Raw genomic sequence first — 24,185 nt, 5'->3', positions numbered from 1 at the left:
ATAACGTTTCCACTGTAAAATGCATGACATGCGGTCATTTTTTTGTAGCCGTCTCCTGCTTAGCACTGCAACATTTAAAATGACTGCCCATGTCTATTATGTCAGAAGAGCACTTTATTCCTTTACTGTTTTCTTAATGAAAAGAAGTCTTTGCCATAAAACAGCCTGCAGTAACACATTTCTGGCTGAAATCGCGGGTGTATTATCACATTTACGCACGGCAGAAAAATTAGCACATTTCCAAATGATGTCGGAAGTTAAAAGGTAATAGGTTTTAAAAGAAGTTGCACAGCTCATACTTTTGTGTAAGCTGTAATGGTTCTGCAGCCTGAATAGCTGAAGATTCCTTCAACTAAAATTGCTGTTGATGATGTTAAAGATCAGAGCCTCAGTGAAACACAGACATAAAACACTGAGGGATCTCCTTTATTGACATGCCTGTCGATTTCTGAGCCTTAATCATTTCCCATCACATACCTGGCGCAAACCTTAAAGTAACACTGAAGCAAAACAAAAAAAAACACCCTTATAATATAATGCATTGTATGTGTAGTACAGATAACTAATCGAACATTAGTAGCAAAGATTATGCAGATGCAGAGAACAGAGGCGCCAAAAGGATAAAAGGAAGGAAAATGAGCTTAAAAAACAAATTCTTGGTAAATAGAGGAGATAGTGGTGGACTTGCTTCCTCCAAGTAGACACACAACGACTGTAGTAAAGACAGTCAATATATTTTATTTATGAACTCCAGGGGCTTGATTCACAAAGCAGTGCTAACCTACTTAGCACGTCTAAAGTCTTTAGACGTGCTAACTGCTAACCAGGGTGCTAAGTAGGTTAGCACCGGATTTCTCAATCAGATCACGCGCAAAGTTTTGTGCACAAAGTTCTATGCACGCGCTAAGTCCCATAGGCTTTAATGGGTGGCGCTCTGTGCAGTGCGTGCGTAAAGTTTTACGTGAGTAAAGTTTTATGCGCATAAAGTTTTGCACGCGAAAAGCTAGTTTAGACGTGCTAAAGGGGGTTTTCACAGGCGTGCTAACAGTTAGCACAGCTTTGTGAATCAAGCCCCAAATATGCAACGCGTTTGGCAGGTTTGATCCCGCTTCATCATGCCTGATGAAGCTGGATCAAACCTGCCAAACGCGTTGCATATTTGGAGTTCCTAAATAAAATATATTGACTGTTTTTACTACAGTCGTTGTGTGTCTACTTGGTGGAGGTAAGTCCACCACTACCTCCTCTATTTACCAAGAATTTGGTTTTTAAGCTCATTTAGCTTCCTTTTATCCTTTTGGCGCCTCTGTTCTCCTGCATAATATTGAGTCCACCTTGGGTGGAGGGTTAAACCCCCTTTTTCTCATCTACAGAGAGTGACTTCTTATTCCTGAGTGGGGTCAGGAAAATCTCCCCACCTGCCTTCACAGTGGTTGCCTAATGGTAACCCTGGTTTGTGAGTATTAATATTTACTCTATCTAGTAACCATTTACCAGTACATATTACACTATTGGGGCTCTTGGTGTTCCTTGTTTTTATTAGTAGCAAAGAAAAGTCTCATATTTTTATTTTCAGTTATACTGTATATCTTTTTTTTATAACATTGCATCATTCTCTAATCTTTGCAGATAACAAAATACACTCTGCATTTTAAACTATAAAACAGAGCAGAGCTAATGATCCATCTCTGCAGTAAAATCTTATATGGAGTGGTCTTTCACTGTTTCTTAATGTATAAGTACTTCAGAAAATAGCGCTGTAACCGACTAAATTATTCAGAGAGCTCAGAGAAGCTCTTTTGCATAGATAACAACTGAAGTTTCTTAACTCTTCCTGTACTGTAAACGATATGAGACTCATAACTTTGCTACTAATGTTCTGCTTCTTAGCTGTAGTACACATACACATCATTATCTCATAAGTTTATTTTCACTTCAGATCGCCTTTGATTTTTACTCAAGCTCACCGTGCACCTTCATGAAAACACTACATAGGTGGGGGAGGCTTGTCCATCAAATTTGGCAAAGAAAAACAGCATGCTTTGAAATCTCAGCTAATACAAAAGAAAGCAAAACACCCTCATAAAGAGCACCTGGAGCATGCCCAAGAAAACATTTACTGTGTTCTTTGTTTGCAGTTCAAGTAGAATCAGCTATTAAAATCTGCAGTTCGCTTTGGAAAGTCTCTGACGGGGAGGCGGGGTTTCAGAATGTTAACAATTTATGGGCAAGCAGCTAAGTCATTTTACATTTTGATAGCTGATTCCTTCTTAAAGAGGAACTGTGGTAAAAAATAAAATAATGAATAAAATTGCTGATTTATACTATATTAAGTTATCACAGGTGGCAACATCTTTAGTACTGGAAGGTGATCTCTGCGGAATGTTTGTTTCTGATGATTCCCAAGCCAGTACAAAATATACCTAGTCTCCCAGAATGCTCTGGGGGTGATACTTCTGCATATCTAAACAGCCTAGGCTAAGCATCACTGAGAGGATGGAGTTACATACAATATGCAGTAATATAAAGCTATAAGATGTGGTTCTGATGCTGAAACCTGGAAAAATATCATAAAAGTGGGTGTCTTCATTAAGTGCAACATGGGCAGTAGGCAGTACTTGACTGTAGCCTAGCTACACATCCGTAAAGCACTCAAGCCCCAAATTGTTTTCCCAGGGATTGAGTCCCTGTCCTTACAGGCGATTGTCACTGTGTCAGTGTATGCGCTTACCTTAAGAATCATTTTGTGTTAGCAAAAGTATGTTTTTGGGATATAGGAGGAAACAGGAGTGCACCCACACAAACACAAACATACAAACTTCATGCAGATAGTGTTCTGGTTGAGACTTTAACCTGTGACACCGGTGCATGAAGGATGAGAGTGTTAGTAGCTAGGGATGGTCAGCGAAATGCAAATAATTCCAAGCTGGCGGAGGATTATGTACATTTTGTAAGCAAATTAGTATAGCTTAAAAATGGAACAAAATGGGCAAAGGAAACAAATAAGTGAAAATTCACAAAAACACAAACAATCGTTATCTTTACAATGAAAAATCGCAGAAAGCAAAAAATAGTTTAATGTTTGGTACGAAAATTCACACAAAAAATGCGAAAAACTCACAAATTTATTATAAAATGATTTTCCGATGGCATTTTCTCTTAAAAGTAGAATTAACAATATTTTTGCAAAAATTAATGAGAAAAGGATATTGGTTATTTCGCTCATCACTTTTAATAATAACAAAAAAAAGATTATGGCAAACGTGTCTTAATGACGCTACTGGTTTGTCATCCGCACTGCTCTTTAGTGGAGTCCAGTTATCCCTACGTCCTTATAGCATTAATATCTGGTTATTAAAGTTAGTGATGGACATTTTAGAAGTCAGTGCTGTCATGTCACACTTGCATGACATCCTGAAAATCAACCCTTTTTAGCGTGTTTTATTAGCACTTATGTCTTTTCTCATTGCTGGTAGTTTTTGGGCTTTTTCAAGCAACTAAGTGTATTTCATTTAATCTGGGACAGATAACGCTGTGACAGGTGGCATGGGAGTCAAATAGCAGCTCTTATTTTGCAGTTAAATGTGATTAAGTGTAGTATCGATCACATTGTATGCACCTTTCGTGAAAAAGAGAATGTTCTAATCACAAACTTGGGGGAAAAAAAGACATTGAACTAAAATAAAAATAAATCAACCTTTAGCTTTTATTTAATACATCATATAAATGGTGTGTAATTCCAATGTTTCATTGCGATTTTATCTTTCCCTTTGAATTAAACATAGCTAAAGGAGATAAACAAACAGAAAAAAAATATGGTGACATTTAAGGCAATGCATTTTAAAGAAAGATATCCAATTTGCTAAAGAAAAAAAAAAAAAAAAAATCTACTCTATACAAATTTGATATTTCGATCTTTTATTGGATGTAAAACAATTCTTCTTCCCTATAGCCATGGCAATTTTACATTCTGCGGTTTAACAGTAGGGCCCTATTGTGCAGGGGTGGTTTTAGCTACTATAGGGCCCTGGAGCAAGAGTCACTTAGGGCCCTGACGCCCTCCTTGCATCCAAATCGCCCCCAGAGCCCCTGACCCATCTGCCAGGCCCGATCCAAGCACCGACCCCTTTCCCCCCGTCACACAATATCATTAGCTGTCCATTCTATGTCCTATAAAAAGCATTTGAGGGTTCCAATTATTCACACCTCCTTTCCCTGTATGGAATGTACACTCACCATTCCTGCTCTCATCATGAGCTGAAGGGAAGGGGGGCACTTTGAGGGGGCAGGGGGGGGGCAGGCTTTGGGGCCTCTTTGCCTCTGTTGAAGTTCCGGTCCTGCTATTGTGGTTGCAACGTCTGCAATGGGTATAATCATTCTTTATCTTATCCAAAACTAAAATAAGGTGTTTTAACTGGAAAGTTACATTATGCTGATTAGTTGTGTTACATGAAACTTGGTACACACCTTCAATCCTGATTGGCCAATCACTGACCAATGTTACCATATCTATGTAGTATAAGATTTTACCTACAAAATCTGCTCATAGTATACTACATGGAGGTGGTAAAACTGGCTAGTAATTGGCCAGTCAAAATTGAAGGTGCGTACCAGACTTTAAGCTGGATACACACATCCAATTTTGATTGGCCAGTTTTGCCACTTCAATTTAGTATGAGAGCTTACCTACACAATGTGTTCCTTTCAGGTATTCAGGTTCTGTAGGCCATCATACTATATCAGGGTGAAGAAATTGGTCAATGATGTGTATGCACTATTAGCCCACTAAATAGTAAAGATACATACATACATGCAATAACCATCATCTAAAGTGGCTGATAACGATCGTTTCAACTGACGATCGTTATGTGTACAGTGGTCACTAATCGATATTGCTCGGGCAGTGTTAAAGATCTGTCCTGTCTGATTTTTAATGACCATTTGCAATGCTTTTTACAAGCCCCGCCAACCGATTGAAGTCGATGCGTCATCCGCCGATTGTTGTCCCTCTGCCCCCCTCCATAGCAACAGAGCACATCACTAGCCTCAAGGCTGGGGATGTGTCTGTACAGCATCGTTCCGTGAATTGTCACCGAAGGCATCGTTTCTTGATCCCAGATGGGCGACAATTCTCACATATGTGAACTAAGCTTTAGGCTGGTTTCACAGTGTGACGTTAAAGTCCCACGTTACAGCAGCCAGTAATGCAGCCTAACTCATAGCACTGTAAAATCAATGTGCTGTTCACAGTGCACACTTTGTGTTAGGGTATAACGCTGCACGTTAAATGAAAATGCAGCATGCTGTACGTTATACCCCTATAAAGCTGCGTTAGACTGCTTGCACATGCTCAGTGACTAGCCACATGGTTAATTAATATTCACTGCACTGTGGTGACTCGTGGTGGGACTCGTAGTGTTGTCCGGATCATAAACAAATCGTTCATGTGATCCGGATCTTTTTTTTCAACACCACCATGCATTGCGTTAGGGGCACGTTATGCGACCTTAACGTCCCCTAAAACGCAACGTCTTGGTGTGAAAGTAGCCTAAGAGTATATCCTTTAGCAAATGTGACCTCTTTTGCGTATGTATAATTTAGTAGTTAGATGCAGTGTTGATCGGATACCTTATTATCCTATTTGAGTTTGGTCGAATTTGGATAGTAAACTATCCGAATTCACTCGAAGTTCGATATTCGAGTTAATCGAATACCCAATTCGAACTCGGATATCCGACGTCACTATCCGAGTCAGTATTCGAGTAAAATATTCTTTTTTATGAAGAAAAACATCAAGTGATTATGTGGTGATGTAGTAGTTATAAAAAAGGTATCAAAAATAGTAAATTAACTTAATGAAAAGTGTTTGCATGAGAAGATGTGTCCAAAATGGTTGTAAGTTGTAAGTCTTCATTTACGTCGTTTTCATCTTCTTCTTCTATATCTTCTTCTTCTTCTATATCTTCTTCTTTTTTTTCTTCTTCTATATCTTCTTCTACTCGAATCTTCTTCATCTTCTACTTCTTGTATCTTCTTCAATTATCTTTTTCTTCTTCTATATCTTCCTATTCTTCTTCTATATATTCTTCTTTTATATCTTCTTCTTTTTCTTCTGTATCTTCTTCTTCTATATCTTCTTCTTCTTCTATATCTTCTTCTTCTTCTTCTATATCTTCTTCTTCTTCTATATCTTCGTCTTCTTCATCTTTTTCTTCTTCTTCTCCTTCTCCTTCTCCTTCTCCTTCTCCTTCTCCTTCTCCTTCTCCTTCTCCTTCTTCTTCTTCTTCTTCTTCTCCTTCTTCTTCTTCTTCTTCTTCTTCTTCTTCTTCTTCTTCTTCTTCTTCTTCTTCTTCTTCTATATCTTCTTCTCCTTCTTCTTCTCCTTCTTCTTCTTCTTCTTCTTCTTCTCCTTCTTCTCCTTCTCCTTCTCCTTCTTCTTGTATCTTCTTCAATTATCTTTTTCTTCTTCTATATCTTCCTATTCTTCTTCTATATCTTCTTCTTTTATATCTTCTTCTTCTTCTTCTGTATCTTCTTCTTCTATATCTTCTTCTTCTTCTATATCTTCTTCTTCTTCGTTTTCTTCTTCTTCTTCTTCTATATCTTCTTCTTCTTCTTCTATATCTTCTTCTTCTTCTTCTTCTTCTTCTTCTTCTTCTTCTTCTTCTCCTTCTCCTTCTCCTTCTCCTTCTCCTTCTCCTTCTCCTTCTCCTTCTCCTTCTTCTTCTTCTTCTTCTTCTTCTTCTTCTTCTTCTTCTTCTTCCTCTTCTTCCTCTTCTTCTTCCTCTTCTTTCTTAAGGAAATATCTGAACTCTTATCCTGCGTAACAGTGGAACACCCTAGATGGATCATCCTGGGAGACTTCAATGCATGGGTGGATGATCACGACTCCCAGCTAGGAAGTGAACTACTTCTCATAATGAATGAACTGGGTTTCTCTCAGGCTATCAACCTCCCCACCCATACGAAAGGGCACACCCTGGATCTTATATTTCATTCCGGACTTTTAATATCACACATGGATATAAACCCAGTGGTATGGTCAGACCACCACACCATCCACTTCTCTCTGACAGCACCAGCGATAAAACACAGAGGGAAAGAACTCATAAAATACCGTTCACTGAAAGATGTCTCACCCCAGCACGTTCAGAATATCCTCAACTTCGACGCATTAACCAATCATTGCGCAGACCCAGACTCCATGGTCCTGATTTACAACCATGCAGTGTCATCTGCCTATGACGCCCTCGCTCCAGTTCGCATCAAACGATCTACACCACTTCACCATGCACGGTGGTTTGACAGCTCACTAAAGGACCTAAAGAGAGAAGTGCGCAGACTAGAAAGGAAGTGGCGAAAATCTCAGAATTCAAAAGATAAACACACCCTTGTCTCTCACCGGGAAAGCTACCAAAATGCGATCACCAAGAAAAAATCCTCCTACCTATCACAGGAGATCGCAAAGGTCGCCAACAGGCCAGCCCAGCTATTCCGCACAGTTGATAGACTATGTAACCCATCCTGTCTAAAACCCACTATAACTCCCTCAAAGGAGCTATGTGAGAAATTTGCCTGCTACTTTGCTGACAAAGTATCTTCTATTCGGTCTCTCATTCAGTCCACAGCACCCAAGACTCATGCAACTAATGGAAATAGCTGCAAAAACAACCTAACACCCTGGACTGATTTCAAAAGTATTAGTGAGGAAGAGATCTCAGACACCCTCTGTCGTCTCCGCCAGACAACCTGCGACCTGGACCCTGGACCAACTAAACATATGCTGAAATGCCCTGACCTGCTTGGTCCAGCATTTCACAAAATAGTAAATTGCTCTCTGCAAGCAGGGAGGTTTCCTACCTCTCTAAAAGAAGGAATCATCAAGCCCCTTCTCAAAAAACCTTCCATGGATCCAGATGCTATGAGCAGCTACAGACCTGTCTCCAACCTCCCCTTCTTAGGTAAAGTTATTGAAAAGGCTGTCTATCTGCAACTTGAAACCAGGCTGTCAGTAAACAACATCCTGGACCCTCTACAATCTGGCTTTAAGAAACACCACAGCTGTGAAACAGCCCTCATCCAAGTCTGCAACGATCTGCTCATGGCAAGGGACAGAGGGGAATGCTCCATCCTAATCCTGTTGGATCTCTCAGCTGCTTTTGATACAGTTGACCATGAAATCCTGCTTAACAGACTGCAGGAGTACTGTGGCATCAGTGGATCAGTCCTCCAGTGGTTCAGATCATTCCTGACTGACAGAACACAGAGAGTATCCCTAGGACCTATAATGTCCAAACCTGCACCTCTACAATTCGGAGTGCCACAAGGATCAGTCCTATCCCCTCTGCTGTTTGCAATCTACATGTTGCCACTCGGTACACTTATCCAACGACATGGCCTGACGTACCACTGCTACGCCGATGACACACAGCTATACCTGTCCTTCAAACCTGGTGGAACAGACCCTACCCCAAAAATAAACTCTTGCTTAGCTGAGCTTCAGGCATGGATGAATGATAACTGGTTGAAACTGAATGCTGACAAAACTGAGGTCCTGTTTGTCCAAAGCCAGTGCTCGCCATCAAAACAGCTCTATCCTAAAGCAACACCAATCAGGATTGGGAATTCAGACATAAACAGCTCCAACCTTGTGCGCAGCCTTGGCATACTAATCGATGGGGAATTGAGTTTCAGAAACCAAATTTCATCTGTAGTTAAATCTTCCTTCTTTCATCTGAAGAACATTGCAAAGATTAAACATCTGATTCCCCCAGAGGATCTTCAAACCCTAGTCCACGCCTTCATCACATCACGGCTGGACTACTGCAATGCCCTTTATGCTGGCCTCCCCAAAAAAGACTTGCGTCGCCTGCAATTAGTGCAGAATGCTGCTGCCAGATTGCTAACAAACCAGCCTCGCCACTGTCACATTACACCGATCCTTCGCTCACTGCACTGGCTACCAGTAGAATGGAGAATACTCTTCAAGATTGGACTGCTGACATTCAAATCCCTGCACAATCTGGGCCCTGGATACATGAAGGACTTGCTGAAGCTGCACCACACCTCTCACAACCTCAGATCAGCAAGTTCTATAAACTTGGTCACTCCCAGAGTGCACCTCAAAAAATCTGGAGACAGAGCCTTCTGTCATGCTGCCCCTACTCTTTGGAACTCCCTACCACACCCAGTAAAGACAGCACCATCCCTGGAGCTATTCAAATCCAGACTGAAAAGCCACCTGTTTAGCCTGGCATTTCCAGATTTATAAAATTCTTCCCCTGTACCACGATGGTCGGAGCCATGCTTATGCGCTTTGAGTCCCACGGGAGAAAAGCGCTTTACAAATGTTATTTGTTGTTGTTGTTGTTTGTTGTCTTCTTCTTCTTCTTCTTCTTCCTCTGCAGTGTGATGTGACTGACATAATAGGCCCTGGTTCCTAATTTTTTTTTCAAAAAAATGCAGCTATTTTTGAGCGTAAATAGCTGGTGGCGCATGGGCAGCAGCACCTTGTAATGTGTTCCCTGGCAGTGGAGACACAGACAGCAGGAGGAAATACAACAGCAGGCAGCGTGAGGAGGATAAGTGTGTGGCAGTGGCAGCAGGAAGGCGGGCAGCGAGACATAGCTGGTGGCACATGGGCAGCAGCACCTTTTAATGTGTTCCCTGGCAGTGGAGACACAGACAGCAGGAGGAAGTACAACAGCAGGCAGCGTGAGGAGGATGAGTGTGTGGCAGACTGGCAGCAGGCAGCAGGAGGGCAGGCAGCGAGACATAATAGGCCCTGGTTCCTAGCGGTGGTACCAGGGCCGTAAATGAACACCATGAGGTTCCAGACAGCGGTCGTGAAGCCCACATTGTGTCCAATTCACAATTGGGACAGCACAGTTTTCAACCCGGACACCTCTAAAATAATTTAATTTTTTTTTCAAAATAATGCAGCTATTTTTGAGCGTAAGTAGCTGGTGGAGCATGGGCAGCAGCACCTTGTAATGTGTTCCCTGGCAGTGGAAACATACAGACAGCAGGAGGAAATACAACAGCAGACAGCATGAGGAGGATGAGTGTGTGGCATACTGGCAGCAGGCAGCAGGCAGGAGGGCAGGCAGTGAGACATAATAGGCCCTGGGTCCAAGCGGTGGTACCAGGGCCGTAAATAAACACCATGAGGTTCCAGACAGCGGTCATGAAGCCCACATTGTGTCCAATACACAATTGGGACAGCACAGTTTTCAACTCGGACACCTCTAAAATATTTTTTTTTCAAAATAATGCAGCTATTTTTGAGCGTAAATAGCTGGTGGCACATGGGCAGCAGCACCTTGTAATGTGTTCCCTGGCAGTGGAAACATACAGACAGCAGGAGGAAATACAGCAGCAGGCAGCGTGAGGAGGATGAGTGTGTGGCAGACTGGCAGCAGGCAGCAGGCAGGAGGGCAGGCAGTGAGACATAATAGGCCCTGGGTCCTAGCGGTGGTACCAGGGCCGTAAATAAACACCATGAGGTTCCAGACAGCGGTCGTGAAGCCCACATTGTGTCCAATACACAATTGGGACAGCACAGTTTTCAACCCGGACACCTCTAAAATAATTTATTTATTTTTTTCAAAATAATGCAGCTATTTTTGAGCGTAAATAGCTGGTGGCGCATGGGCAGCAGCACCTTGTAATGTGTTCCCTGGCAGTGGAAACATACAGACAGCAGGAGGAAATACAGCAGCAGCAGCAGGTGTAATGTGTGTGTGCCACTTCATGTCCCCCTCTCGCCGACAACAGGGGCCAGGAATTCGCCTTCCACCCAAGCCTGGTTCATTTTTGAGAAACGTCAGTCTGTCCACAGACTTGTGAGACAGACGAGATCGCTTCTCAGTGACAACTCCACCGGCTGCACTGAAGCAACGCTCTGACAGTACGCTGGAAGGGGGGCAGGAGAGCACTTCCAGGGCGTACTGCGCAAGCTCACTCCAGATCGGCAGGTGTTTGACCCAATACTCCATGGGATCAACAGGGGCAATGCTGTCAAGCCCGCTGAAGGACCCCATGTAGCCAGCCACCATGCGGGTCAAGCGCTGTCTGTGACTGGAGAAGGATGCTGCTGCGGGCACCTCCTCTCTAGTCCCTGGCAGCTCATCTACACTCATGTAGAGCTCGTTGGTCAGAGACAGCAGATCTGTGGTGCGCGTGCGCTTGCTGCTGGTGGATGCAGGCACCTGCTGCTGCCTCTGTGCTGGCTGGACAGTGGGGGTGGATGGCTGAGGGAAGGCTTCTTCCAAGCGCTCAACAAGGGACAGCTGCAAATCCCTCATTTGTTGCGCACGGTCTCCTCCTGCAGGCAGGAACTGGCTGAGCTTCCCCTTCAGATGTGGGTCCAGCATCATGCAGATCCAGATGTCCTCCCTCTGCTTCATCTGGATGACCCTTGGGTCCTTGCGCAGGCACCTCAGCATGTGCGCTGCCATTGGGATGAGTCTGGCCACATCTGCTGGCACATCATCGGCAGCCCCAGAGCCGACAGTGCTGTCCTCCTCATCCTCTGCCTCCTCCACCTCATCCTCTCTCCACCCCCGCACCAGTCCAGCTGCGCTCTGCTGCTCCCCCTCATCAGCAGCAAGGTCAGGGACCTCCACCAACTCCAAGCCCTCCTCCTCAGAGGTGGCCTGTGAAGCTGCCTGCAGCTCCTGCTGGTCCAAGGCTGCCGCTCCCTCTTTCAGCAGTGCATATAGGGCCCTGCCCAGCACACACACCAGGGGGACCCACTCGCACACCATTGCATGGTCCCTGCTTACCATGTTGGTGGCCTGCAGGAAGGGTGCCAGGACTGAGCACACCTGCTGCATGTGCCCCCAGTCCTCCAGGGAGATGATGGACGGGAGGTTGGTGGTGGCACGCCCAGTTGCAGTGATGGCGGCAACTGTTGCTCGTGCAACGTACTGGCTGACAGCCTGCCTCTGTTCAACCAGACGCTCCAATGTCGCCAGGGTGAAGTTCCAGCGAGTTGGAACATCGATCATGAGCCGGTGCTGTGGCAGGTGCAGCTCCTTCTGCACCTCTTCCAGGCTCGCTACGGCTGCAGCCGAGTGCCGTAAATGACGCACAACCTTCCTTGCCGCCTCAAGGAGTCGGTCCATCCCCTGGTAGGTCCGCAGGAACTTTTGGACTACCAGGTTCAGGACGTGCGCCAGGCAGGGGATGTGGGTCAGGTCTCCCCTGCTGATTGCAGCAACCAGGTTTGCCCCATTGTCAGACACCACCTCTCCGACTCTGAGGCCTCTTGGGGTCAGCCAATTCCTCTCCTGCTCTCGGAGTTTGGCCAGGACATGGTTTGCCGTCAGTTTGGTCTTCCCCAGGCTGACCAATTCCAGCAGCGCTTGGCAGTGGCAGGGCTTCACGCTGCTGCTGAGGTGGGGGGTTTGGGCTGGTGTGCCGGAGGATGGAAGCGGATCAGAGGAACCTGCTGCAATTCCGCTGACCCTGCATGGTGACACCACCCACTGCGTTGTTGCTGCTCCTGCTGCTCTGACAGTGCCCGATGCTGCTACCCCCTCCTCACCCCCTTCCAACAAGCTGACCCAATGCGCGGTGAAGGACAGATAGCGGCCTGTCCCAAACCGGCTGCTCCACGAGTCCATGGTGACGTGGACCCGTTGACCCACCGCGTGATCCAGCCCTCTCCCGGCATTGGCCATCACAGAGCGGTGAAGTGCAGGGATGGCCGTGCATGCAAAAAAATGTCAGCTGGGGATTGGCCAATCGGGGGCTGCACACATCAGGAGCACACGCATGTCGCTTCCCTCCTGCACAAGGGAATAAGGCAGGAGTTGGGAGCACATGGCCCGTGCCAGCAAGCCGTTCAGCTGACACAAGCGACGGCTGCTGGGAGGCAGAACCCTGACCACCCCCTGGAAGGTGTCGCTGAGCAGGGTCTGGCGACGCCTTTTGCTGGCACGGGTATCACTGGAGGGAGCAGAGGAGGCCACTGAGGACTGGCTGCCAGAACAGGCCTCAGTGTCGGCAGCAGGAGTTGCAGAGGGAGGAGGAGCAGTGCGTTTCTGACGCACTCCTGCTGGTGCTGCTGGAGGAGGTGGAGGAGGGCGGGTGGCTGCTGCCGACGGCTTCGCAGTGGTGGTGGGTCTGCCACTGCCACTGCCAGCTTCCTTCAACTTCATGAACTCCTCATGCTCATGAAAGTGTTTCCCTGCCAGATGAGTCACCAGAGAGGTGGAGCCGTACGCAGAGGGGTCCTGCTGGCGGCACTGGTTGCAGGTGGCATACTTGCAATCCACATATGGCAGGGTGAAAAAAATCCAAATTGGGGAGGTGAAGTTTCCCCTTCGGCTGGAAGGTGCTGCTGCCGCTGGTCTACCTGTGGTGGTTGGGGGGGAGGGCATCCTCCTCCTCCTCCTCAGAGCTGATGACATCCTCTCTGTCCTTCACCCTGTCATCATCATCCTCCCCCTCCGCATGTCCTGCTGGGATGACCCCACAAACTCCCCTTCTGCATGCATGGGCTGATGGACACTCACCACTGTCTGACTGTCCAAAGCATCATCCCCCAAAGTGCCCATCAGCATTTCTTCCTCCTCAAATTCTGCCGCAACAGCACTCAATACCCTCACTGTGTTTGGGGTAAAGAAGGTGCTGAGTGACAGGGTGCTGGTGTTGCCCGCTGGGGCTGGAGAACTGCACTCCTCCTCCTCCCCAGGCAGTGCTGGGCGGCTGCTGCTGCTCTTGCGAACAGGAGTGGTGGCGGGGGTGGAGGACTCGGTTCCAGAGCTAATGGTGGCCTGCTCATCCACCATCAGTTCCAACACTGCGTCCTTCTCCTCAATAGGACGGCTACGACCTGGCGGTGGGAGGAACATCTGCGCCACACGCTGCTGCTGTGTCTCTGCAGAGTGACTCCCAGCTGTTGGGCGGCCAAGGGGTCCACGGCCAGTGGCTAATGGCGGAATAGCCACTGGTGCAGACGCAGAACTGCACATGGTGGTGGTGGCGCGGCTGCCACAACCTCCTCTCTTGCCGATGCCCTTGCTGCCCTTGCTGCCCCTGCCCAAACCGCGGCTGCCAGTGCCAGACATTGTATATTTTTAATATTATACAAATGAAAAAAAAAAAGTTATGTATGTAAAGGCGGATGGGACAAGTGGGGTACTTTAATGGGGTGGGACTGGTGGTGGTGGGTGTGTGAGGTGACGGACAGGTGTACTCTACAGCAGAGATCGGTGTAGCGCTAACGAGAGAGTGCGCAGTGCGCACACAAAGACCCTAACTGATGCTGACTGACGGTGTCCCTATACACAGACTAGAGTACAGTACAATTCAGCGAATACACAATACAAGTAATATAAACAATAGGACGGGTGTAGCACTAATGAGAGGGTGCGGACAGCGCAGACGTGCACTGCACACACAAAGACCCTAGGTACCGCGGTGACGGGCGGTCCCTATACACAGACTAGAGTACACTACAGTACTAACTAAGCAATAGAAGAATCTAGCTAAACAATAGAACAGGTGTGACTAGATTACAGAGAGCAGGTACAGGACAGGTATAGCAGTAAAGCTGGGCCTTGCTTATTACAAAATAGTACAATAATCTATCTAACACAGAAGTAGTACAGTAGAGTAGGACAGGTGAGAGCACAAGTAACTAGAGACTAGAGCACAGAGCAGGGCAGGCTGCCTTGCCTAGGCACAGGGCCTAGCTGCTGCAGCTGCAGCAGCACCAGTGACAATGCTCCCTAGTCCCTAATCACACAAACTAAACTGCCTAAAATACAATCTATCTACAATACAAAGCAATACAGGTGAATATCAAGTGTTGGAGTGTAAAAACGCTTGGTGTATTGAACAATACATGCACTTGCACAGACAAAAAGCACTGGAGCAGTCTCTCTCAGTACAGTCAGTCAGTAAGTCACAAGCAGGACGAGTGAGGCAACATGGCGCCCGCTATTTATAGAGGGGGGCTTGGCCAGGCTCCCCCTCTGTGATTGGCTGCAGTCAGAGGGCTGGGAGCCCTCTGATTCGCTTGTGAGGACTCGAGGTGACATCACCCGCTGATGACGCTATCCGAGCTCCGTATTCGAGCTCGGATAGCCTCGGATAGCTCGGATATCTCCGGATAGCTGATTGCTATCCGAATGCGCTCAGATAGCACAGCCCGGATAGCTAATACTATTCGAGCTCGGTATGCGAGCTCGAATAGTAAAAAAAGAGCTAGGATATCCGAGTATCTCGGATATCCTAGCTCGGATGAGCACCACTGGTCAGATGCCACACAACACTGTGTCCATCTTGCTATTCTTCTTATCTGTATTATATTCCAAATATTGTAATACAATAATTTATTAAGTGTGAATCTTAACAAAATGTGCATTAGAGCTCTAGGTGTGAGAGTTTGTAACTTCACTACTGCATCGAATGATGTGATTAGTCCTCTATGCTAGATGCGGCACTAGCTATCCTATTAGGAAATATTATATAAAGCATTTCTGATTTGGGTGAGTGCATGTCTTTTCTGAGCATTCAAAAAGGATTCAAGCAGTGCGGGAAGCCCACCGGAAGCTAATGGGTGTGTGTTAATAATATGAATGTTGAATACATGATTTAAGAGTCCATAAAAATGACCGTTCTGTGCCTTGAACATCCAGCATAATTTATAAGTAGCCAGCATGACGTTTACCGTACCTATAGAAGTAGACTGATTATGGGATTCTTCATTAGATCATTACATTAAGCTCCCTGTATCATTTATTATAGATGGAATAAGGCCAAATGATTAGTCCCACAACTGCAGGTGGTACGGTCTTCATCATCAGATTCACATACCTGGACCATCAGTAGGCATTTCAGTCTTATGTTAATTACATACCATTAAATATTCCTTAGTTATCTCATTAGAGTGCTCCTTATATGCTACTGGTAAAGGAAATTTGCTGCTTTGATTCTGATAACTTTAGTCATTCTTTGTAAGATGAAGAGCACGGAGGTGAGAACTCGAAAGCCAAACAAGTTTCTTTAACTACCATCATTAGAAGTTTACATCACAGTTACAGCTGGGTACAGAAAAATGTAATGCTGATAAAATCTTTTTAAATACATTCAATTTTGTAAAAGTATGATACGAATTCTGAAATTTAAAGATGATCTTCATTAATGTATTTATTTTTAAATTGCACTAGCCCATCCTAAGGCCCGGTTCACATTGCATTTTTGAGCCAAAAGGATCCGGTGAGCGGATCCGGTCTCCGCTTCACCGGATCCCGATGGCTCAGTCCGTGGCTCGGTTCACATAGTGAAAACGGATATGATCAATGATTGATCAGATCCGTTTTCACTCAGCAATACATACCTAATCTTCCGTAGCAGCCGGCGGTAGCGGCTTCCTCTTCTTCCACTGTGACTACGCAGTGCACCATGTGACTAGTAACATGAAGCGTCATGTAGTTACATGACGCAGAAGAAGATGGAAGCCTCTACCACCGGCTGCTACGGAAGATTAGGTATGTATAAAGTCTCCCTCACCCACCCGCCCGGCTGCTGATCCACTCCCGTCGCTCAGGTTCACGTCGGCCCATACCCCCATCCCCCGTGGAACGGTCCGTTTCTTCACTAGTGTGAAGAAGCGTTCCGTTTTACATTGCCCCAATGCTGCTGCATTTTTTGTCCGGATCCTTTCCACTAAGCAGACCGGTCCGGAAAATTAGAGCCTGCAGCAATTTTTAGGTCCGGGGACCGGAACGTATCCATACCAACGGACGCATGTGAATGGATCCATAAGTTAACATTGGATCCTTTCACATCTATTCCGTTTGTACAGTATATGTTCCGGTTCCGATCCGGAAAAAAAACGCTAATGTGAAACGGGCCTAATGCCACTTTTACATGGGAAGCTAAACTGCACACTTGTGATTCAGCCTACCAGCTGCTGGCCATGGGCAGCTTTCAACTGCAATTACATGCAGCCAAATGGTAGCATTTGTACCTCCAGGTGTGTCATCATTTTACCAAAATACCAGTAATACGATTACGCTCCGGTGGTAAAAAATACAGAAAATCAGGTGGTTGCAATCAGCATCAGAGTCATTTCACTATCTACAAATCACAAAGTTCGAAATAATCTATAAAGTGAAGCAGGCTATAAAGTGAAGCAGCAGATACCATCAGGTTCTGGGTGCTTGATGATGTGACATAAGCAGTATCACTCCCATAACAATATATAAGCACAGTTCATCAGCATACCAGCCGTAGTAACATTCAACACACTTTTATTGTGCAGCACCCCACATCAAAAACCGGCAATTGTTTTGGGGCTTTGCAGGGTCCCCCTTTCTCAAAGCGTGTGGTACTACAGGCCTTGAGAAAGGGGAACCCTGCGAGGCCCTGAAACAATTGACAATTGGTTTTTGATGTGGGGTACTACACAATAAAAATGTTTTGCTTCCTGCTACAGAAACTCTGGAAACCTGTGGAGTTCCTTTACTGCTGAAGTAAAGGAACTCCACTCCACAGGTTTCCAGAGTAAAAACACCAGCAGCTGTTCCAACAGAGACACGTACCCAGCCACGGAACTCAGGATTCCAAGTCTCCCACCTGTCTGACTCTGCACGTAAGCAGTGTCAGCATACCTCCAGGCTCCTCCCTCCAGGTACACTGATGCCACGTGCATGTGAAAGAGGCACATGACATGATGCAGACCATGACCCATGTGAAAGAGGCCTTAGAATGTAAAAATATATTACTTACCAACTAATTTGGCTAGTTGCTCTCCATATGGTGTTGGTGGTGGGAGTAACATTAAAAAAGTTGCAGAGCTGGTCAATTTCTACATAAAAATATAATTACCTTGTAAAAACGATATAGTTAAATATTGTTTTGCTTTTATAAAGTTTTATAGTTTATAATATTTATATAAAGTTCCTTAAAACAAGTTAATCGCTGCAAAGATTCTGTTCTTATTTACTGATACTTAAATATTTCAATTAGACAAACATTTCCAAAACAAAAAGTGTGCAAGCTGAAATAAAGTTTGATACCAATATATAGTAAAGATTCTCAGCATGACACTTATGCTGGATACACACCATGCGTTTCCGCGTTCGTTGCATCCGTCGATTCGCATCAATTCGATTATTTCCGACATGTCCGATTCATGGTTCGATGGATTGTTAGGTCGATTTGCCATACTTTACATGGCAATCAACCTAAAAATCATCGAAATGCGCTCGGAAATGCTCGTAAATAATCAAATCCACACGTATCGACGGACGCATTCGACGCGGAAACACATGGTGTGTATCCAGCATTAGCTTCACAGAGAGAGAGCGAGTGTGACATCGGGGTAGGGGATTTTGTTGGGGCTATTAAATTGCAGAGCAATTAAAGGACAACTGAAGTGAAAGGAATATGGAGGCTGCCATATTTATTCCCTTTTAACCTCTTGAGGACTGCAGGGCTAAACCCCCCTAGTGACCAGGCCATTTTTAGTAAAATTGGCCACTGCAGCTTTAAGGCCAAGCTGCAGGGCCGCACAACACAGCACACAAGTGATTCCCCCCCCCCCCTTTTCTCCCCACCAACAGAGCTCTCTGTTGGTGGGGTCTGATCGCTCCCCCCATGTTTGTTTTTTTTATAATAAATATTATTGTTTTTTTATATAAAAATCCCTGTTTCTTTAAAACCCTTCCCTCCCTCCCTCTCCACAGCCAGCCAATTACGGCGATCAGCTGTCATAGGCTTCTGCCTATGAGAGCCGATCGCTCTCTTGTCCCCAGTGCAGCGCTGCTGCTGATCGCAGCGCTGCACAGTGTAAATAGACGGCGTGATCGCCGTCTAACAGTCTCCCGAGTGGCAATAGCCGCTCGGAGACTGAAGAGGGGACGGAGCTCCGCCCTCCGAGCATGAGATGCGCGTGCAGCGTGCGCGCGATCTCATGCAAGTTACAGCAAGTTACAGCCCCAGGACTTTACGCCAATCGGCTTTAGGTGGTCCTGGGGCTGCCACCGCGCCCACTCCCATCGGCGTGACGTGGTCACAAACAGGTTAAGCAATACCAGTTGCCTGGTGTCCTGCTGGTCTTTTGGCTGCAGTAGTGTCAGGATAACACCAGACACAAACATGCATCTAATCTTGTCAGATCTGGCAATAACATCAGAAACACCTGACCTGCTGCATGCTTGTTCAGGGTCTATGGGTAAAAGTATTAGAGACAGAGGATCAGCAGCAGGATAGCCAGGCAACTGGTATTGCTTAAAAGGAAATGCATATGGAAGCCTCCACATCCCTCTCACTTCAGTTGTACTTTAACACAGTTGCTAGTTAACTGAATAACTGGATAATGCTTGTTCACTTGTGTTACTACGCACTGCATCTGACCAATGTCTTTGAAGAAAGTCCAAGAGAGTGCAAGTAACTATATTTATCAGGGACAGATGTTTATTCAGCGAGGGAGATCAAACAGCAGCAATGATGTGCAAAGTGCAGTACAGTGTTCATACAACTCACACAGAACCCACTTTGTACATGTAACAGCCTACAAATAATTGGCTCTTATTGTACACTGCAGGATGGGTATTTTCATAGCTGTTTGCAATGCCTGTCATATTGAATAACTTTACCAATGCGGTTTATTAAAGTGGACTTGAGGTCTTTAGGAAATAAATTAATACATAAAATTGAAACATCAGTAAGATGACATTAATTTTATTTTTTAGTTTTCATTGTAATTAGCAATATTGCTTGATCTGTCCCACGATCACCGGCAATTGTGGCATCAAACATCAGTGACAACTACGGTACAAACAAATCAGAAGAGAGTTCACACTTTGTTCACACACAATTTTTTAGACACTGTGCACGTTCGTGTGGATTACAACATGCACACTCTGCTACAGTAGTTAAATGACACTCATAGGGCCTAATTCACAAAGCGGTGCTAACAGTTAGTACGCTGGTGAAAAGCCCTTTATCACGCCTAAACTCAGTTTAGCCATGATAAGTTTAGGTGTGATAAGTTTAGGCATGATAAGTTTAGGTGTGATAAGTTTAGGTGTGATAAGTTTAGGCATGATAAGTTTAGGCATGATAAGTTTAAGCGCCAACTGAGTTAGCACCGCAGTGCACAGCTGATCAAAAGTTTTGCGCTAGCAAAGTCTGGTGCACTTTGCATAATGTTTATGGCGCTGCTTTGCGTGCGGGACTTTGCAAGCGATCTAAACTTATCTAAACTTATCACACCTAAACTTATCACACCTAAACTGGCTTTTCACCAGCGTGTTGCAATGGTTATCATAGTTTTAAAAAGGTGGAGAGGCGCTTAGGTGGTATGGGAGTACAGATGGGGATAGTGTGGTTCTTTTCACCCGCTGCTGTTCACTGGCCAGGGGTTCCCAACAACCTCTGGTTGTGTTATAAATGGAGTCTATATAGGTATGAACAGCGCTGAGAGTAGTAGTTGGATAATATAAGCTTTAATAGATTGTTATGGTCTGTATATATTCAGGATAGATTTCAAAGCACAAGGTCAAAGCACAAGGTCAAATGTTAAAAATACAGAATTTAAAATCTGTAAAAAGTCTCACAGCATATAGCTAGAGTGCATATATTGCATACACGTACCCTGTATGTGTTTAGGATTAATATTCAATCAAAAAATCCCTATTCAAAGGTACAAAAAATATATAAAATCGCATAGCATGTAATTCAAATCCATATATTGCATACAGTTGTGTTATAAATGGAGTCTATATAGGTATGAACAACTCTGAGAGTAGTAGTTGGATAATATAAGCTTTAATAGATTGTTATGGCTTGTGTATATTCAGGATAGATTTCAAGGCACAAGGTCAAATGCTAAAAATACAGAATTTAAAATCTATAAAAAGTTGCACCGCATATAGCTAGAGTGCGTATAATGCATACACATACCCTGCGTATGTTTAGGATTAATATTCAATCAAAAAAAGATCACTATTCAAAAGTTCAAAATATTTAAAATCGCATAGTACGTAATTCAAATGCATATATTGCATACAGCTAACTGGGTTGTTATAAAAGTTGTAAAAGTTCACACCGCATTGGGAGTATTCACCATAAATTCTGTGACAAAGAATGCAATATTCAGTCTACATTCAACAATCAACCCCCATTCACTCCTGAGCCACCCGATCTTGTTTATGCACAAAAATGTGCTAAGAAAAAAAAAAAAAAATTGGTCAGATAATTCTAGGACCAAAATGTCCGAAAGCAGGGGGGGGGGAATGATAAATGATGGATATTCTAGCAGTAGAGACTGAGCTTAGAGTACTTCTCGTGGTTGCTCTTCAATTGCGCTTGCGGAATTCCGCCGGTTGTAGATAATGGTGGATCACAAACTTGATGAACGGATCTTTTCCCCGATCAGCGGGGGTACTCACGCTCCTGCAGCTATCCAGGTGTACAGCGGTTGGTGTCGTCCTGTGCGGGGCTCCGAATGTCCTTGTCCGCAATCCAGGTGAGTATCTTCCGCTGGTTGCAGCGCTCCAGTTCCAGTGTAAGTGCTCCCTGACAGCATGAGAGCTGTGCAGTGTGACAAGAGTCCTTCCGGATCTGCCTAGACGCCGGTGGTATGCTTCCGGGTATGGATGGTGACGTCACCCTTCTAGCGTGTTCGCAAGCGTTGGGTCTTCTGGTCTGCAGTACCTGATGGCCCTGCTCACACGCTATATCCCTCCAGCTGACGCGTTTCTGCTTTTATCAAAGCTTAATGTGAATCGAGCCCATAGTGTGCAAAATTATGCTGCAGGTTGGTGTACATGTAATAATCGCGGTAAAGCCGAAATTTAGTTTTGTGCTCCATTTGTAGTGGAATATTGGTAACGTTACCAATATTTTACTATTTCTAGTATCGCAACCTAACGCTCACATTTGCTATTGCCTTGCTATGCCTAGCACTAATCCCCTCCTGGTTCACGTTAAATCCTGCCACTACCCCCACTAAGTACCATGCGCAATAATTACATCTGCCATGAAATTATTTTCTTTGGCGTGCCAAAATTCCCAGGCGCGAGGGTGCACCATAATTATCTTTGTAGGTTGAACATTTTTTTTCCTGCATGCAAAAAAAAAGTACATTAGATGTGCACAAGACAATTGACTTACATTGGTTGTAATTTTTATTGCAAAACCGCCAAGTGTGAGCCCTGCTTAGGCCTCTTTTACCTCCATAAAACAGCAAAGAAAAGCGTATTATTATTATTTGTGATTTATTTGCAGTTTCATGGAAACGGCTGTATCAGTCAGTGTGTTTGCGTTTATACATAAGCACAATTCCACTAATGGGATAGGGTTAATGAGCTGCAACTAAACACAACTGCAGAAAATGGAGATGACAAGGTTTTAGGTTACTTCCATCATAATGCAGTAAGGCCCGGTTCACATTAGCATTTTTTTGCGGAGCCAGATGTACGAATCAGGCCATCAGGATCAGGTAAAACCTGTCCGTTTTTACAGCCAGTGTGCTGTAAGGCCCAGTGCACACCAAGCGGTTTTAGCAGCGATCCACCAACCGCATCCACCTGTGAAAACGCTTGGCTAATGTATTTCACCATCGGTTTGAGGTTTTTAGCAAGGTTTTCAGAAGCGTTTCTGCCTCAGTGTAAAGTATAGGAAAAACGCTGACCACTCTTGAAAACGCTACATCAGAGCGGTTTTCCAGGCGTTTTTGTTACAGAAGCTGTTCAGTAACAGCTTTAATGTAACAATATTTGTAATCTGCTACACAAAAACGCTACAAAAAATGCTAGGCATGTTTAGAAAACGTCTCTAAACATGCCTAGGATCACCCTGAAATCTGCTTCAAAAACCTCTAGCGTTTTGCAGATCTGTTAGAAGTTTTAGTGTGCACTGGGCCTGACTGTCAGTTTTCTATTTGTTCCTATGCAGCTGCAAAACCTTCCGTTTCTGTTCTGCTATGTCTGGAAAAATAGGTCCTGCAGCATTTATTTGTCCATTGAGCAGAATGGACAACTGATCCATACAAGCAGATGGATGTGAATGGACATTGGATCCATATCGCACACCGGACCGTTTGTACAGTACACGTTCCGCTTCTGTTCTGCTCAATGCTAATGTTAACCCGGGCCTAACATGCACTGTGGCATGTGCTTTCACATGTACTTACATGTACTAAGGCAGATTAAAACCATGCATTCATGTGTGTTTAAATGCATGTGAGCCCACATTTTCCATTTTTAATGCTGATTGACAGCTACAGAGAGCATGGCGTGTTTTGCTTGCTAGGACAAGGCTGACTTCGCCATGCAATACAACATGACACTTTTTTGCAGAATCATCCATTCCCAAAGGCTTTTAACACACAGTTCTGTTTAAACCGTACTTTCGTTTCCTTACAGTAAAAAGTTTAATTCTGCAAGCAAGAGCGCAAGTGGGGATGGTTCTTCTATATGTGATCAGTCACAGTCAGTCTGCCAGCTAAACTATGCTAAAACAATCAATGTATCTTAATCTTCTGTGTACAATTATAAATTATCATTTACAAGAATATGTACCCTTATTATGATGCACTCTGGGAATTACTCACTAGAGGGAGCTTCATGGCCTGACATTGGTTTTGTCACCAATTAATCCTGATATTGCAAATGCTGCCTCTAAACTTGAAGCACAGATACAATGTATGTCTTTTTTTTTTTTTTTTAGTTTGTTTTGGGTATTTTACCCTATCACTTTTTTTAAACACGTATATATGTTGTGCATTTTCATATACAGATAAACCTATGCAATCCATACTCTATTAGAAAACTTCACAGTAATTACACAAAATACCATTAAAATATAATCGCAAACAAATACATATACCCCACATGAACATGCACACACACTGCATACACACATATACAAACCACATATACAGACACACACACCCATACCCTTACTGCATACACACCACATACACACAAACACGCACCAAAGACAAACAGATACATGCACTGCATACACACATATATTGAATACACATACGCATAGCGCGCACGCGCGCACACACACACACACACACACACACACACACACACACACACACGCACGCACGCACACATAAGTAAAACATTTTTATTAAGCATCTGGTGGAGTACATGCTGTGGTCGGACTTGTGACTGCATGTTTTATGAATAGCACAGCCTTCTTGT

General features: G+C 44.6%; 1 protein-coding gene across 12 annotated transcripts in view; it reads left to right on the top strand.

Annotated features, from left to right (window-relative positions):
• TENM3 (teneurin transmembrane protein 3) overlaps nt 1–24,185 on the top strand; it is a 1,708,801-nt gene that overhangs the window by 377,183 nt on the left and 1,307,433 nt on the right. For 2 of the 12 annotated variants that reach the window (XM_068278750.1, XM_068278747.1), the window contains one exon: nt 15,763–15,842. The exons of the other annotated variants lie outside the window; for them this stretch is intronic. The gene's annotated coding sequence lies outside the window, so the exon portion shown is untranslated. The remainder of the gene's footprint in view (nt 1–15,762; nt 15,843–24,185) is intronic. 12 annotated transcript variants of the gene reach the window in all.

The sequence above is a fragment of the Hyperolius riggenbachi genome, chromosome 1 (assembly GCF_040937935.1).
Source record: "Hyperolius riggenbachi isolate aHypRig1 chromosome 1, aHypRig1.pri, whole genome shotgun sequence".
Lineage (NCBI taxonomy): Eukaryota > Metazoa > Chordata > Amphibia > Anura > Hyperoliidae > Hyperolius > Hyperolius riggenbachi.
The sequence above is the reverse complement of the archived record's forward strand: the minus strand, read 5'-3'. Positions and strand labels throughout refer to the sequence as shown.